The sequence below is a fragment of the Medicago sativa genome, chromosome 7 (assembly GCF_051527215.1).
Source record: "Medicago sativa cultivar Bolivia chromosome 7, Bolivia_mono, whole genome shotgun sequence".
Lineage (NCBI taxonomy): Eukaryota > Viridiplantae > Streptophyta > Magnoliopsida > Fabales > Fabaceae > Medicago > Medicago sativa.
In genome coordinates, this window is record NC_140755.1 from 25,117,756 (window position 1) to 25,127,657 (window position 9,902).

The following is a 9,902-nucleotide window of genomic DNA, read 5'->3' on the forward strand; positions in this document are numbered from 1 at the left end:
AAAAAAATTCTCAGCTAATAAGTTCTCAAACTCAAAATCCCAAAAAACTGGGTACTAATGCATGAACGAAACCGAAGGACTTACCCTGATTTTATAACTAAGCATACTGACTACATTTCATAAAGTTCCGATGTGGGACTTATTTTTGTTCTCAGATTTTTGACGAAGCTATTAGGCATTAGATAGAATATCATTTCCATCTGGGACATACTGTATACTATTTAATACATGTTAGCCTTAGTTCCTTTTTATTTTATTTTATAATAATAATTGTTAAATTTTAATTAAATGTTAATTGTTAAGTGACTTTGTTTGAAGTTATTAATGTTACTTGCATTTTTAATATGAAGAGTGCTAGAAACGTTCTTTTTTTACCATTCTTCTAGCACTCACATTTTAATTCCATGAAATCAATGTATATCTTACATTTTAGAAATATATTTGATTTAAATGACCTATATGAATTTCACCCAATAAACGAATGAATGTTAGAGAAAATGTTGAAAATCGAGTGTTACTAGCAATTGTCTTTTAACCATAGTATTCCATCCAAGGAAAGAACAGATATCTATCTAACATTTTCAAAACTGAAGTATATATTTTAATTTGCACGCCAATTGTTTTGATCAATGAAAAACAAACTTTTAAGCTAAAAGTTAAATGATGAATGGGTATCTCAAACAAGGTTTAATTGAAGAATTAATGTACGGTTTGATATGATAAACCGTAAATACTGAATAAATTAGTACAAGATAGAACAACAAAACACAAGGCAGAACATCATATGACAAATTTTTATGGTATTGAATAATCTTTGGTCTTATACAATTTTTAGTGGAGAAAATACTATTTAAGTATATTAGACAACTAGTACGAGGACAAAAAATTGTGACGTGGTTTAGTGAGGGACATAAATTTTATTTTTTGTCGTGTCAGTTGTCCTCATTTTTTATGTCCTTGAAACAGTTTTACAAATCAAACATTATACAACTGAAGTTGTCATATCGTGTCTTTTATTTTTTAGTAAATCAAACGCACCATATTTCATATTTTATTTTTTGACAAGCATATTTTTATCAAGCATGTTTATACGTTAAAATTTGTATCCAATCATGTTTGATGAGTTATTAAATGCCAATTCCAAAGCCTATTAATCAATTTGACAAGTAGATTTGATTATCAAATCATTTTAATTTTAGTCTAATATTGTGCATTTCACAATCTCTACATTTCACAAGTAATCCAACGCTGCCTCAGCTTTAACTTACATTGCAAAAGACACACATAATTCGTAAAAAATACTAGCACCGCTTTAAACAAATATTTCAATGCATGCATAAGGTCCTTAGAGACCAAAAACGACTCTCACTCCAAAGATAGAGAAGAGATAATAAGATGAGGCCTTCAAAAAGTTATCAAAAGCAACTCTATCTCAAATTTGAAAGAAAGAGAGGTTTCCCTTATTTATTTACTTTCATATTTGAAAGATCGAGTTGCAAGTGATAAATTCTCAACCCCCAATTCACCAAAAATAAAATAAAATGGCATACTAGAGAATATAACTGGAGGAGATGCATGCATCTGACAATTGACATAACAACAAAGCGCAAGTCATGTGTTGGTTATATAGTTCAGCCACTCTCTACATTTCACAAAGTTTCCTATGTGGGACTTCTTTCCTTTGCTTTCATATTGTGACTATGATATTAGCTAGCCTACAAGTATAGACTATCCTTCCATGTGGGACGTTTTGTATCTATCTAAATATGATACATATTTCATCATGTAATTATGAGGCTTGAAACAAAAAATATAATAGAACAAATAATGTTTAACCAAAAAAATATAATTAGAACAACATGATGTTATTTGGTTGGTAATCATGTGAGCATCAAACACATGATATGAATGTATTTATCAATTTTATCCGGCTCAATATCTTATCATGCTTCTAACAATAGCATGCTGAACAAAGTTTCTTCTGTGATCACAACTTCTAACAGGCAATTCAACTTTAATCTTAACTTTGACTCATCACTTGTTTCAATTAAATCTTCTGGTTTGGGTGGACTGTGACAAATGCAGTGGCCAAAATAACTTTTTTCTAATGTCTTGTGGAGAGTAGGACATATATTGAATATGACAACAAAATAAATCTAAATAGGTTTATAGCAGATTTATTATGCCATAAATGAGTTCAAGAGCCCTAGTTGTCAATGCTGTGGCAGATGGAGCTTCATTAAGAGACTCCAATCTATGTCTAGCTGGAGCTGGAAAGAATAACTCAAATTAAGAAGAGAAGGCTGAAGCGCAGAGTAACAAAACCCAGGCCCTGATCCTGATACACTACAGGGAGACGACAGAAACATGTTCTAGCAGAAAACTGGCAGCACAAACCGCTGCCAGATGCCCAGCAGAACATTAAACTGTAGAAAAATTAAACACACCAGCCGCAGCACACAACAGCCACCCTGACAAAAACAACCTCCAAATTAACTACCTATGCAAAGGCGAGGGTTCCATCATTAATCATAAAACAGGCACGTGGGAATTTTCAACCTACACATACTCCATTGCCACGCTAGCACCTTGATTTTATCCACCATCTCTTCCACCTCAATGATCTTATTATTAAAAATGTGATCATTTCTCGTAAGCCAAACAACCCAAATGACCGCATGCCAAATTAGCCACGCCCCTCGTATAAGCTTTTTAGACCACACCTCCCTTGTCCAACAACAAATATGAACGAAAAGATTTGGAGTAATTAAATTAAAATTCTCATCACCTCCCTCCAAACCTTAACAATTATCTCACAATGAAGAAATAGATGCAAAGTTGATTCATCATGGATATCACAAAACACACACCGCTTTGAATCCTCATTCCCCAATAACCATCTCTCAGCGAGATTCTCCTTGGTCGGAATCCTATCTAGTCAATGTTCATGAGGAAGCCAACACCTTTGCTGGCGCTCTACTCTTCCAAAGCTCACGGAAAACCAATGCTTCTTCCAATGACAAAACCCCATTGTCTAGCCACAAATTTTGTAATAATAAATAGCAAGACTTGACTGTAAACTTGCCATCCGTATCCAGCCTCCAAAACCAATAGTCCACACCCTCCTTAACCACCACCCCTTCCAACCTCTCCATCATCGCTTGAACGATATTTGTTTCCCACACAAACAACTCCCTACGCCAACGAACCTCCACCTCTCACCCATCGAATTCCGATTCCAATAATCACCCACCTTAGTATCTTGCTCCTCGGCTAAAGAGTAGAGACGTGGAAAAGCTTTCATGAACGGAACACTAGATAACCAAGCATCCTTAAAAAAAAGTACCATATCCATCCCCGACCTTCCTACCCAAATCCCTCTTGAACCACCTAATCCCTCCTTCTTCCTCCAACGACATGACATCCCTCCACCGCCGTGAAGCATAAGATGGCAACGCCCCCCCACCACGCCACTACTAAAACTCACCAAAGGACCATACTTATCTTTTAAAACATCCTTCCATAATGATGGTTCATCATCTAGAAGTCTCCACCTCCACTTGGCTAAAAGATTTGCATTAGCCAATTAATATCTCTCACCCCAAGCCCCCCTAGTACGAGGACAAAAAATTGTGATGTGGTTTAGTGAGGGACAAAAATTTTATTTTTTGTCGTGTCAGTTGTCCTCATTTTTTATGTCCTTGAAACAGTTTTACAAATCAAACATTATACAACTGAAGTTGTCATATCGTGTCTTTTATTTTTTAGCAAATCAAACGCACCATATTTCATATTTTATTTTTTGACAAGCATATTTTTATCAAGCATGTTTATACGTTAAAATTTGTATCCAATCATGTTTGATGAATTATTAAATGCCAATTTCAAAGGCTATTAATCAATTTGACAAGTAGATTTGATTATCAAATCAATTTAATTTTAGTCTAACATTGTGCATTTCACAATCTCTATATTTCACAAGTAATCCAACGCTGCCTCAGCTTTAACTTACATTGCAAAAGACACACATAATTCGTAAAAACTACTAGCACCGCTTAAAACAAATATTTCAATGCATGCATAAGGTCTATAGAGACTAAAAACGACTCTCACTCCAAAGATAGAGAAGAGAAAATAAGATGAGGCCTTCAAAAAGTTATCATAAGCAACTTTATCTCAAATTTGAAAGAAAGAGAGGTTTCCCTTATTTTTTTACTTTTAAATTGAAGATAAAGTGGCCAGTGATAAATTCTCAACCCCCAATTCACCAAAAATAAAATAAAATGGCATACTAGAGAATATAACTGGAGGAGATGCATGCATCCGACAATTGACTTAACAACGAAACCATATATCACAGAATGCAAGTCATGTGTTGGTTATATAGTTCAGCCACTCTCTACATTTCACAAAGTTTCCGATGTGGGACTTCTTTCTTTTGCTTTCATATTGTAACTATGATATTAGCTAGCCTACAAGTACAGACTATCCTTCCATGTGGGACGTTTTGTATCTATCTAAATATGATACATATTTCATCATGTAATTATGAGGCTTGAAACAAAAAATATAATAGAACAAATAATGTTTAACCAAAAAAATATAATTAGAACAACATGATGTTATTTGGTTGGTAATCATGTGAGCATCAAACACATGATATGATTGTATTTATCATTTTTATCCGGCTCAATATCTTATCATGCTTCTAACAATAGCATGCTGAACAAAGTTTCTTCTGTGATCACAACTTCTAACAGGCCATTAACTTTAATCATAACTTTGACTCATCACTTGGTTTGATATTGTCTTTGTAATAACTTGTTCGAGAACTTCAACTTTAATCATTTTCAATTAAATGAGTTCAAGAGCCCTAGCTGTCAATGGTGTGGCAGATGGAGCTTCATTAAGCGACTCCAATCGATGTCTAGCTGGAGCTGGAAAGAATAACCCAATTCATCAAGTTATCGTGTTCTAAAATTTGAAGGTCAAATTCAACTGCTGTGATTTCTAGTATTTTTCCAACGTTAGATTATAGATTCTTGGATGACAAAGGAAGTGAAACATTTACGGCCTGTGGTTTGTGACACAACATGCTTGATATTTCTCTTCAAATGTGTCGGTATGGTAAGACATAGTTCAACTTTTTATAACACTTATTTTGAACATGCTATATCTTTAGAAATAAAAAAAAGTTCATAAAATTCTGCATGAACGGATTACAGATAGGTTATGCTTATTCCTAGATAGTTTTCATCTTTGAAACAAAATTTCTATAATATTCATAACAAAATAAAAGCAGCTTATATAACAAAGGAAATTCATCACTAATGGTTACTTTAATATAAACACTAGTTTAGAGACTCGGCGTTGCCCGGGTTAAATATTAAATAAGTTTTATAAGTTTGTGTGCACGAATACACGTGTCAGTATATTAGATTGAATTTATTTAAATTTAAAATTATAATAATATCATAAAAATAAATATAAATGATGAGATGAATGTCCAATGCAAGAATAAAAAGTGTAACAAAATCAATAATGAATTAGTCCAAGTGGTAAGAGTTTTGGGTCCCTTTAAACATGTGGTCATGAGTTTGTTTCGTGACCCATGCGTATGAGAGAGAAAAATCGATTGTAAAAGAAGAAAGTGGTTGATATATATATTGGTGTTTGACAAACCTGAAAAAGGAAAAATGTTAGATGAAAAGAAGATTTTTTTTTTTTTTTTTTTTTTGGAAAAATAGGGAATCGGATCTCCCTTCTAGCAGCAATAGTAATAATCAGTATTGGAAAAAACTATGGGCGCTCCAGACAATACCTAGACACAAAATGTTGCTATGGAGAATTATTAATCATGCACTGCCTCTCAGATGTGCACTGGAGAAGAGGGGAATAACTGGCCCCCCACTTTGCCCCAGATGTTATTCAAAAGTTGAAACAACTACACATGCTTTCATGCAATGTCCTAAGGTTACCAAAGTATGGTTTGGATCTTCTCTAAACCTTAAAATTCTAGATCAACCTATAATAAACTTTCCAGAATGGCTGATCCACAACATACAACATGAAAACTCAGAAACAGTCATTCAAATAGCCGCTATAACATACTACATCTGGTTTGCGCGTAATTTAAGTGTGTTCGAAGACAGAAGTTTACCTGAAGAAGAAATCATCCAGCGAGCTTACTCCAGCATCACCGAGTTCATCACAGCGAACACACCAGATCCGTATGCAGACAATAAGCTTGATCCTAGCCCTCAAATTCGTAAAACTCATCAATTCCGTCGATCCACTAGCTGGAAGAAACCGGATTCTCACCTTGTCAAAGCGAATAGTGATGCGAATCTCCAGGAACCAGGATGGTGGGGTTTAGGAGCTATTGTTCGGAACTCCGAGGGTTTGGTTATGGCATCAGCCACATGGAAGGTGCCTGGGATAGGAAATGCGACGCTAGCAGAAGCTATAGGAGTTCTTTACACCATGCGGTTGGCTAGAGACTGTGGATTCAGGAAAGTTGTCTTTGAAGGGGACAACGAAAAAGTCTGGAAGATGATACGCAACAACAATAATGAAGATAGAACTTATTTCGGTTGTGTTATCCTAGAAATCCAAAGGTTGCAATCAGATTTTGACATCTGTCAATTTATTTTTACTCATAGAGAGTGTAATGCTACGGCCCACCAGTTAGCACAATTGGCTCTATCTGATCCGGGTAAAATCTGGATTGAGGATATACCCCCCTCCATTAGTGAGGCATATGTACATGACTTTTTGAATTAATTCAATTCTATCCTTTATTCAGAAAAAAAAAGAAGATTTGGGGTTTCTACTTGTGCTCAAAATATGTAAATATGTGATTAACGAAAATTTATTTATTTATAGTTAACATTTGCATTAGAATATGCTGCTAAAAGATAACATAATAATTAATCAAACCTTTTTTTTTTTATCAAAACAAAAACTAATTGAACATTTTTTTCCTCAAACATAAAAATTAATTGAATGATATAGTGCTAAAAGATTAATAATAACTTATTGAAGTTTCTTTTCCTAAAAACAAATAAACAAATTGGAGTCTTATAATCATAAAATAAGATCGTATATGTAAACTTTGTTGAAAGTATTATGTGTAGTTTGTTGAGATATTTCTGTTACATAAGATCAAAAATTTAAATAAAATATTGAGTGGATAAGATCAAAATGTTGTTGAGATATTTAAGTTAAATAAAATAGGGTTAATTAAGTTTTTAGTCCCTATAAATATTCACAATTTTGTTTTTAGTCCCTATAAAATAAAATCACACTTATTAGTCCCTGTGACATTTTCCTTAAGCATTTTAGGGACCAAAAATGTTGATGGAAATATTTTATAGAGACTAAAAATGCTAATGGAAAAATTTTATAGGGACTAAAAATGTTGATGGAAAATTTTATAAGGACTAAAAACAAAATTCTGAATATTTACAGGGACCATTTACTTAATTAACCCAATAAAATATTGGTTTTTAAAAATAAAAAAATAATAAAAATATTGAGAATGAATGTGAAAGTGACACGTGGCAAAAAAACCTTACTTTATATATATATATATATTATTGATTGATTGATATTGATTGATTGATGTGTAGTTTGTTGAGATATTTCTACTACATAACATATTAAAAATTCAATAAAAATAAAAATATTGAGTGCATAAGATCAAAAGTTTGTTGAGATATTTATTTTAAATAAAATATTGGTTTTTAAAAATAGAAAAAAAATAAAAATATTGAGAATGAATGTGGAAGTGACACGTGGCATAAAAAACCTTACTTTATATATATACTATTGATCAGCAACGTAGCACTTATCAAAGGAGGTCCTTTTGTTGGTAACAACAGATAAATGCATCAATCAGGAACTTGGATGAAAATTTAATCAAGACTTGCTATGAAAACAACTGCTCTGATGAAAACCAATCCTTATGATGAAAAAAGATGAAAATGTGATGATGCAGAAACGTGATTTAGATCTACATGTCAGTTCAACAAAATTATTCATAGCAGCAAGAGAATTCAGCAATAAATCAATGGATACTCTTCAAAGAAATAAGTATAGCTCTGATGCAGCAAGAGATGGTAAAGAAGTAATAAAGTATACCAAAAAGAAAAGTCTTCAATCATTGTAACTAGCCAATGGAATAGTAAAAAAAAAAGTGTCTTGAATTGGAAGCGCTTGAATACATATAAGATAAATAAAGAAAAAAAGAACTGTGAATGGAAAACGGGTCGCCTATCGCTGTGAAAGTGCAAATTATCACTAATAATTCATAAGCATTATCAACAACATAAGTAGAATTAGGGACAAATTTCTCAACCTTCACCATAGGGACAAGGTAATCAAACAAGTGTTGCATATCATACAACAAGAAATTTCAAAAGAGTATCATACTCTCCAACATGTGCATAAGAAACAAGCAATGAATACATTCCACGAAGAGAAATGATATTTGAACATTCATTTTGTGACAACTTTTGTGACAATTTTCTCTCTCTTACTCACATGATATTTTACTTTATCTCTCTATTACTTTAGTTTTCGTGTCAATACCTACTTTTTCTTTATAAAACTATGGTTGTCAAATAAGTTGTCACCCAAAAAGTTGTTCAAATAACACATCTCTTCCATGAAACCTTGCTCCTTCTTTCACGCATTTTGTCAAAGAGTTTCCATAGATGTTTGAAGGCATTTCCTTATAAGATATTCACTTCTATTCTCCAATTGCTCCTTATAAGATAAACAATTTTCAATGCCTTTGTTCATCTTACCATGGTCTTTGAAGTAATTTTTTCTTTTTGATCAAAGGCATTAGAGAAGTTATAGACAAACAATACGTGGTAAATGGTAAATTTGAAACATAGATATTCCCTTAGTTTCAAATTTCAAATCTACCCCGAAAAGCTTGCAGATAAGTTCTGATTCACCTATCAACTCATTAGCATTAGAGAAGTAATACAATACAACGATATATGCGTTGGTTTTATAGGCAACTTACACTCTCTATTGTTGAAAGTTTTCGATGTGGGACTTTTTGTCTATTGTGACTGTGCTATTGCCAGATTTATTAAATTATAGTATAATATAATACAATCCGCAAAAAGTGAAGAGAACGGGGATATTTGTAAGCACTCAACTTCTTTCCTCCATAATGGAGGCCCCTAGTTACTTAGTAGCATGGTGCTAAATATATGAATCACTATTATCGTTGATGTACTTACTTCTAAATATTAAATTCGGATAATTAAAAAATTGTTGCAAATTTGGTAACTCTAAATGAAATTAATAAACTTAGATGGTGAGACAAATATCAATGACAACCAATAATCAAAATAGGCACAAGCAGCAACAACAACAATAACTTATCTAGATCTAATCTAAAAACTAATTGTAAAGTAAAACCACTATAAAGTAAAACCACAATCGAACTAAAGAATGACATGATTCTCTCATATCCATTATCAATGAGTTTTTTTTACAAAGAGAGATACAAAAAATTATAAGAAATTAGTTTAAACAAACTCTTGAAGATCAATTTCAGTTTCTACCGTAAAAAAATGTATGCAACTAATCCATAAACAATAAGCAACAAAAACACACCAAAAAACATAAATGTGAAAGGAAAACGAGTCGCTTAAAAATGTGAAAGTGTAAAAATGAGATGCATACTAACGTGGCATGATTGGGATAATAATAACACAAGCCATGATAAGAATACACTATCAAAATTTTCCTATATATTACCGCTTACATAACCAAAGAAATTTGTCACCAATGAATAATAAGCATTAGTTCTATAGACATTGGCAATATAAGAGGGAGCAATTTGCATTGAAGTAGTACTTATCCCCAGGTACTAGGTT

At 32.7% G+C, this 9,902-nt stretch overlaps 1 long non-coding RNA gene across 1 annotated transcript; it reads right to left on the reverse strand.

Moving 5' to 3' along the window:
- Positions 1 to 4,335: 4,335 nt before the first annotated feature.
- LOC146905122 (uncharacterized) lies at positions 4,336 to 6,726 on the reverse strand. The gene is made up of 2 exons (XR_015018281.1): positions 6,161 to 6,726; positions 4,336 to 4,937 (listed from the first exon to the last, which is right to left on the reverse strand). It is a non-coding gene; the product is annotated as an uncharacterized LOC146905122 (long non-coding RNA).
- Between the last annotated feature and the right edge of the window lie 3,176 nt (positions 6,727 to 9,902).